This window comes from Ictidomys tridecemlineatus, chromosome 10 (genome assembly GCF_052094955.1).
Source record: "Ictidomys tridecemlineatus isolate mIctTri1 chromosome 10, mIctTri1.hap1, whole genome shotgun sequence".
Classification (NCBI taxonomy): domain Eukaryota; kingdom Metazoa; phylum Chordata; class Mammalia; order Rodentia; family Sciuridae; genus Ictidomys; species Ictidomys tridecemlineatus.
Window position 1 is genome coordinate 111,580,795 of NC_135486.1, and position 9,034 is coordinate 111,589,828.

Consider the following 9,034-nt stretch of genomic DNA (forward strand, 5'->3'; position numbering starts at 1 on the left):
TCCTGGCACGTTTTTTTATGATCCTCTGCTATAACTGATTTTTAAAAAATTTGTTCTAATTAGTTATTCATAAAAGTAGAATGCATTTTGACATATTGTACACAAATGCAGCACAACTTCTCATCCCTCTGACAGTACATGGTGCAGAGTCACTTCAGTATATACGTGTATATAAGGTAATAATGTCTGTCTCATTCTACCATCCTTCTCATCTTCACAGCCCCACCCCACCCCTCACTGCCCTCTACACAAACACCAAATTTTCTTCATTCTTCCAGACCCACCTGTCCCAGTATTGATCACCAACCACATATCAGAGAAAATATTTGGCTTTGTTCTTTTTGGAGGGGGGATTCACTTATTTCACTTAGCATGATATTCTCTAGTTATGACTATTTACCTGAAAATCTATAATTTCATTCTTATTTAAGACTGAGTAATATTCCATTCTGTTTATATACCACATTTTCCTGACCTGTTTTATTTGTGTAGTAATATGTATTCCTGGAGATTCACCAAGTGTTAGTGTGGGAATTAACTTCCTTCATTTCTTAAATTCTTTTCTGTGTAAAGATATTCAGGAAGACCGTTAAAAGGGCATATTGGGTAAGGGAGACTTGATCTTTCTCAAAAATTGTCTTCTCAAGAGGGTAGCATGGAAAGGGACTACAGAGATCTGGGTTCTGCAATGAATAAAACAAGTCAGGGAGTTTAGGAATAGTTACTATGCATTGTTAATTGGCCCCTAGAGAGAGTATTCCCATGCTATCTTCAGAGCCAGAGTCCCAGAATTATCAAGGTCCCCCAACCCTGCAAATAAACTTCAAGTACAGCACTCTGGGATTATCACCTCAGTGCACACAGCACAGAGTAATTGGTATGTTTGGTAATGATGCCCAGAAGAGATCCAGGTTGTGTTCTGGTGGGAATTCTTGATGCCACCAGGGATTCAGATCTCTATTCACTTCTGCTGACATCATAGGTCCTGAGGACCAGGGGGTATTTCATCTCTCATGGAGTATGCTCCTCTTTTCTCATGAATGACTCATGTCAGGCCAAGTCTGGCCTCTTCTAACCCCTGTGATTACTGTTGAGGAAATATCTGTGTAGTCCAGAAGGAGCTTAGTAACTGCATAACATGTACATGGTTGGATGTTACTAAGTAGGGAATGAAGATAAAGCTAGAAAGAGGGTACCTTAGTGATTCCAAACCACAGAGACTGCAAAGTGGATTTTTGTTGGATTCTGGGAGCATTGAAGATTAAGCTGGTATTATTGTTTACCATCTTACTCAGGTAACATAAATGGCCATTCCTATTTCCAAGGCTCTCAACTTGGTAATGAAAGGTAGTTCAAATATATGCTCAGGAACAGAGGAAACATGTACCATGCAAAGTTCCAACTATAAGGGGCCAAAAGAATTCAGTTATTTAATCTGTCCTGATGTGGGCTCATGGGGCTCAAAATATGAGCACAGATATTGAGAGGGTCACAGAACCCCATATCCTATTGTTTCTGTGTTGCTCTATCACTAGTGTAATTAGTGCAAATCATGATGACTGTGCTGGACCAATGTCCTCTCTGGTATACTACTAGGAGATGGCAATTTCCAGGGTTAGAGGAGGAGTCTGAGGAATACTTCTGCAAGTGTTTCTATGGAAGGCCATTAGCAAAAGTGTGGCTGGGAGGACTTTTCTTCCTTCTTTATTTCACTTCTGTGCTTATTCTGTCTAAACATCTCTGCAGAGGAAATGCCAGGTAAGATAGTGCTGGAGCTTGAGGTTTTATTAGAAACTAGAGCATTGTGAGATTATCCTTTAAATCGAGGGAGACATTTGATTAGCCCATGGGGATGCTTCCTGAGAAGGCACAAAACATAACAAAACAAACAGTGAACCAAAAAATGTAATTTAAGGGGCACAAGTAGGATTGGAAAATTATTAGGCAGGTTATCTAAGAGAGGAAGAGAAATAGAGTTAGATGGTGGAATACTTGTACTATGGAGGTTTACAGATATGGTTAGAAACTAATGAGAAAAGAGAGAGATGTATGGATAATTAGGTGGAAAGAATGTTTGTAGATAATCTTGACTTGGTTAGAGTAATCAGGGGGAGCAGTGTTGAAATTACTCTCTTAGTCTACAGAAGCTGAGTGTGAAATATGACATGACTGCCACAAAAATCCTAGAGTGACCCTAGGGCACAGGAAAAATGAATGTGAGCTCTTTATTTCCTGGAAAAAAATTGATATTTGATCAGAATGCATTCAGTCCTGTGTTTTTTGTTTTTATTTTTTAAGTTTTTTTTAATACTCACATATTTTTAATTATTTGTGTTCACTCTTATGAATGTCATGATTATCACAAGTCTATCTAGAGCATAGGTATTGTTGCTTTGTTTTGTGTCAACACAGCATCCATTCACATTTTTAAAAATTATAATCAATAGTCAAATAAAGACAACATAAAATATCCTTTTACCTAATCCGATATGACTATTCTATCAACTTTTTTTTTCCAAGAAGAGTATATAAAATATACAACCCTTTCCTCATTTAGGGGAAAAAATCATTTTTTGTGTATTTTGTGTGAAATTTATTCTATTCCTACTGATTCATACTCCTCCTTTTATATTTAGTTATTCAAATACTGAAATATGATATTAGGTTTTATTAATTCCTCTTATGTTGATAAGAGGATGAAAATAAAATAAACACTTGATTTACATAATATTAATGGATAATATTCTTATCAGCATTAGGAAGAAATGCACAAACTATGGTGGTTGTGTTCCTGAGGGTTTTCCACATAGGGTTTTTTCCTATTTTACTTCCCAGTCCATATTTCCTTGGTTCATAGGTAGTCATTGTTTCTGGTCTGGTAGGGTGACCCAAATCTTCCTTTCTGAAGGATGTGAGCCCTTATCAGCATGATCTGACTTGGGCTTTAATTTTCTATTGCTCTGCATTACAGGACCTGGAAGTTTGAAGAGGAACTTTAGAAAATGTCCCGATTTCACACTTGCTCTTCCTCCTTCGTATTGTGTAGTTGTAACAACTTACTTTCCCCTTCCTAATTAGAATCAATCACTCCATGCCATAGGGTGAACTTCTTCACCTCCTGATTCTGTTATAATGAGGATCCTAAAGTGGCAGCAGGGAAATCTAAACTCTCACAAAATGGAATCAAAAAACAAAAAACAAACACAAAACAAAACAAAGAAACAAAAAACCAAACCACAAGTGTCTGTTTTATGTTAAAAGTAGTCCAATACTATCAAAGTGCTATCAACTCAGGTTGGTCTTTGCTGTTGGCAGTGGGTATTCAGCAGTTTATTCAGGCACATTTTCCTTGGTGAGTGTAAGTCCACTGTGCTGAATCCAGGGATAATCTTTACCCCTGCTGCCATGCCTGGTTTGTTCATGGTTCTGTTTGGCAGATTCCAGAACTGAGTGAAAAATGGCTGATAGCTAAAGAATGGGTAAATACTTTTTTGGATAAGATGATCTATTCTATTGGTAGGAGTAGTGAGGATTTCTTTCTTGTTTCCATATGAATATTCTGAATATATCTTAACCAGATAATTTTGAAGTTCTAGGAGACAAAAGGGTCACATGTTTCAGAAGAATGACTGTCTCCCGTAGGCGGACTAAAGAACTGTGGATTTTTGTCTGAAGAAAACGTTAACATTTGCCTTCATGCTGGATGTATTGTATTTTTTAGGCAGGTAACTGTTCTATTTAGAAATTAACCTGACTGAAGGAGATGTGTATGTGTTTCAAATTGACAGAAAATGGACTGATGTGAATTTGTGATGTGTGAGGCTGGCTAGGATGAACTACATCTCACCAAATTCCCTCTAATTTTTCTTTTCTGTTTAAGGTGGGACTTAGAGGAGCTTCCTGGGAGATTAGAGGGCAGAAGGGAAGCAGCTATCCTGTAGTACTAATATGTTGTTGCTGGTCACCTGGCTCACACCTCACTGACATGGAGCAGTGGCTGGGCCTGCAGTTGCTCTACCTTCCCCAGGATTCTCCTTTAGGCTCTTTGACTTCTGGGCTAGGGGTGTGCATTCAGCTTCATTAGAAATTTGACCTAAATTTCCCATGTGCCTATATGAACATACCATAGGGATCTCATCTGGATGTATATCCACAAGAAACTAATAAAGAAATATAAATTAATAGCAGATAGATCAGTAGAGTAGAGGAAAGGGAACAGAAGAAGGGAGGAGGAGAGATAAAGGGGAAGTACTGGGGAGTGAATTAAAGCAAATTATATTTTATGCTTTAGAATTATGTCAAAACAAACCCAAATATTTTGCATAAATAAAAACAGTCAATAAAAAAGAATACCAGCCACTGATTCCATAGGCAAGCACACCTGACACTTTTTTTGTCTTCATTTGTGGGGTTACAGCTCATGCTTTCGGATTTAGTCTGCATCTTGTCTGCCCTGCTTTATGCTGTCTTCCCTTTCTACTGCTTGTTTTTTAAAAAAAGTATATTCCAATAATTTCAGGTGCTGATAATTACATATAGGAAAAAAATCTCTTCACAAATGTTTTCTTGGATAAAAGTGCTTATCCTCATGTATGCAGGATCCCATATTTCGGGCATCTCTGAACTCCCTAATTCACACAGTCATCTTCATGCACTTTCCTTTCTGTGGTACTCGAAAAATACAACACTTCTACTGTTAGTATCCAGCTGTTTGGATGTTGGTGTGTGTTGACGTCACTGTCTATGAGACCACAGCATACATCGGCACCATAGTGCTTCTCCTCCTCCCCATCATCCTGGTTTCTACATCCTATGGCTTCATCCTGCACAGTGTCATTAAGATGCATTCAGCTGGGAGTAAGAGAAATGCCTTTGCCACTTGCAGCACCCACCTCACTGTGGTCTCTCTCTGGTTTGGTGCCTGCATCTTCTCATACATGAGAACCAGGTCCCAGTGCACTCCAGTGCAAGTCAAAGTTGGTTCTTTGTTCTATAGCATCATTACTCCCACTCTGAATTCTCTGATTTATACTCTCCGGAATAAGGATGTAGCTAAGGCTCTGAGGAGAGTGTTGAGGAGAGATTTTATCTCCCAATGACTATATCTGTGTTTGTCCCAAATGTAGATGTTATTCTGAGCAAATCTCTAAGAATTTTCAAGAGTCCAAATACCTTATGTTCTCTGAATACTCCAAGAATAAAGTGGTTTATGGCTAACTTCACTATTTTAACTTAGTCACAAGAATTCAAGCAGCATTGCATATGTGTCTACAGTCATTCAGAGTATTAGAGAAATATCTTTACAAACCTTATTAAAAGAAGACATATAATGGTAAGAGACAATGTAAAAATATTAATATAAATATGTAAGCACCTTTTGTATTATTATTTATTGACAAGACTTGTGTAATTTATGCCACCAGATGGTATTTTTGGAGTGTAAAATTAGAATTTGTTGCTTAATATCAGAATCATGGGAAGTAAAGGGTGTTTTGAAAGAAATGGTAGATGATACAAAATTTATGCTTATAGACCTTTATAGTTCCTTGAATCAGTGTTTATAAATTTATAAAGGAAAAAATAAAGAGGCAAGGGTATGGAGAGGGGTGGAGAGAGTCTCAAGAGAACCAGAGAGGCTAAGTCTTCACGTTTGGCAATGATGTGGTCACCTCCTTTTAATCACACAATACAGAGTACTGTGTAGAGACAAGCCCAGAGAAAGTTCAGCATCACTAGTAACTCAAGAGCAGCATCAATCTATCTTAAATTCATTTTTTTATTCACAGAGCAAATCAAGATATTTTTTGTTCTGACACACATCTTTCTTTAAGAACAGAGCATAAATCTTTAGGAAGATTCAGATTCTACTTTACAGGCTTTTCTCTTGACACAATCTTTAGAACATTGTTTTTTCTGGCTGAAGTAATGATTCCCTGCTGAATTTCAGAGGAATCTGAAAACATTAATCTAGCATACTTAAAAGTAGTAAATGAAGCATCAAAACCAGAAGGAATTAGAAAAGGTAAATTTAAGATAATAATGCTATATAAACATATGAAAACTACTTTTAACCTTGTATGTCTAGGTTTCCTTCATTTATTTTTATAAGCTTTCTTAAGATTGGATAGTGAAAGCATATATACATCTGTCCATTCAACAAAATATTTTATGAGAATCTACTCACTACCATGCCTGGGATAAATCATGTTGGCTTGTGGTTTTTTTAACTTAAATTTTCGCAAGAGAGTTGGGGATGAGGTTCAGTGGTTGAGCACTTGCCTAGCAATGGTGAGGCCCTGAGTTCCCCGGTACCACAAAGAAAAAAATTTAAGTAAAATGGATGAATTTAAAAAATTTAAACCAGAGTCAAACTCTGTAAAGCTGAATAAAATGAACCTCATGGATGTTTGCTCAGGTTCTTTCATGCATGGGTTACATAGGAAAGGCTGAGTAGGTTTTATAATTAGAAGTATATGAGTAGTCCTTCCCTTCTAAAAGAGTCCAGTCATACCTCTTGATTGTACCCATGCAGTTTAAAGATGGACAAAACCTTCAGGGAAACTTTATGCTTTCCACCTCCAAGGCTCCTCTTTGTCTTTACTTCCAAGTGAAGTGCAAATGGGGAACTTTTGAGTTCTACAGAGTTTAGAGGAGAACTTTTGCCCCATTCTGACCAAGGCATTCCTTTACTGTCAGGGGTACTTCCAGCAGAGTATTATTCTGATCCCAGGAGAAAGAAGGGGAGACAATTGTCATGGAGATTGAGAAATTCCTGCTGGGAAAGACTAGGAGCTTGCAGAAAGAACCTACCCTATCCCAGCTGTACTAGAGACTTATTTTCTATCAGATCTAAGTGCCCTATATGTACATACATGAAGCATAGCTACATGGCTGCCCTAAATCCTCAAAGAAAATGATAGCCATATCTCTCCTCTCATTTTCCAAATGGAAAACTAACATATGGGGGAGGATTTGCATATTAAATGAACAATCCCTAGAAATAAGCCATATAAGACCTTGCTTTTTATGACTCAGTGACAACATTACATTTTTCATAGAAGTGATTCCACATTGATTCATACATGTAACAAATTACTATTTTTAAATTTCAAATAATTTGCAAATATTTTCTGCATACTGAGAAATGTGTGTGCATGCATGCATGCACAGACAGAGAGAGAGAGAGAGAGAGAGAGAGAGAGAGAGAGAGAGAGAGAGAGAGAGAATATCATTTGTAAAATTTTAAAATTAAAAAGAGCAAAAAAATGACAGCCATGAAATCTAATTCAAGTCACTTCTTAAATATTTACTGAATGCTTTGCATGCATGAGGTCCATTTTCAAGTCACCACTGGGAGTTTATGAAAGGCATAAATAAGGTGAAGTAGTTAAGGGGGATGATGTACTAAGATACAGAAAAAAATAGGCCTCAAGGGGCTGTGGTTGTGGTTCGGTGGTAGAGTGCTTGCATAGCCTGTTTGAGGCACTAGGTTCAAGTCTCAGCACCACATTTAGAAAACTAAATTTAAACCAAAGTCAAATTGGTTTAAATATAGTCCTACAAATGGGATTCTATAATAACAAAATATTAACTTAGATGATGAAAACAGTTTGCATTAACCAATAACAAAATGGAGGAGTGAATGAGTCTTGCATTAGACGGGGTGGACTCCTTGAAAGAGTTTGTATATTGAACTAGAATTTGAATATGAGAAGAAGTGGGAAATAAGAGTCAGAAATAGTTATTACTGAAATGTAAAAGAAGTAGTTTTTCTGTAACAGGACTCCTGGTATCAATCAGGATTACCCTAGACTGTATAAATCATTCATAGAGAGGAAATATGGGAGGGAACGGGAGAGGGGAAAGTAGGGGATAGGAAAGGTAGCATAATACAACAGTCACTAATATGGCATTATGGAAAAATGTGGATGTGTTACTGATGTGATTCTGCAACTTGTATTTGGGGTAAAAATGGGAGTTCATAACCCACTTGAATCAAATATATAAAAGATTATATGTCATGAGTTATGTAATGTTTTAAACAACCAATTAAAAAAAGAAATTATTGATATCAGTGATTCTCAATTTTATCTGAGAATGAGAACTGAAGGATTAAAGATCAGTATACAAAAACAAACTGTGTTTTTATAGACTGTGATAAGAGGGAAATTAAGAAATGAAGAAAATAATTTAATTTATGATATCATTGAAAAGAACAAATACTTAGAAATCAAACTGACAAAACTGCAACACAGGTCTCGGGCTGCAGCTCAGTTGGTAGAGTGCTAGCCTAGCACATATGAAGTACTGGGTTTGATCCTCAGCACTACATAAAAATAAAATATATTGTGTCCATCTATTATAAAAATATTTTTAAGAAACCAAAAAAGTGAGAAAAACAGTTACAATAATAACTAAAAAACACTGTTGATATAAATTAAAGAGTATCTACATGACTAACAAAAACATGCCAGGTTCATTGATCAGAAAACTTAATACCAGAAAAATGGCAGTACTCTTGAAATCAATTTACAGGTTAGAATGTCCTTTGTAAGAGAATCTTAGCTGACTTTTATTGTAGAAATTGATAAATTGATTTAATATTTAAATTGAATTTAAAGAGACCCCCAAATAGTCATAATGATCTTGAAAATCAAGAATAAAGTGAAGGATTCACATTTCTTGATTTAAAAACTTAACGCAAAGCAAAAATACATTTTTGGTGATAAAGCAAAATTGTAGAACTATTATAGAAAAGAGTTTTGGTGGTTCTTTATTAAGTGAAACATGGAGTTATTGGTCCTGGCATATGGGTAACATGTAGATAAATGGAATATGATTTGTAGTTCATAAAGAAACCTACCTGTATATTACCTGTGGAATTTTGAGAAATGTGCCATTGCCACTGAATGGGGCAGACACTCTTCAAAAAATGAAACTGGAACAACTGAATAGCTACATGCAAAACACTAAAGTGCTGTCCTTACATGACTCTGAATGTAGAATTTAACTCAAAATGGTTGGCATACCTAAG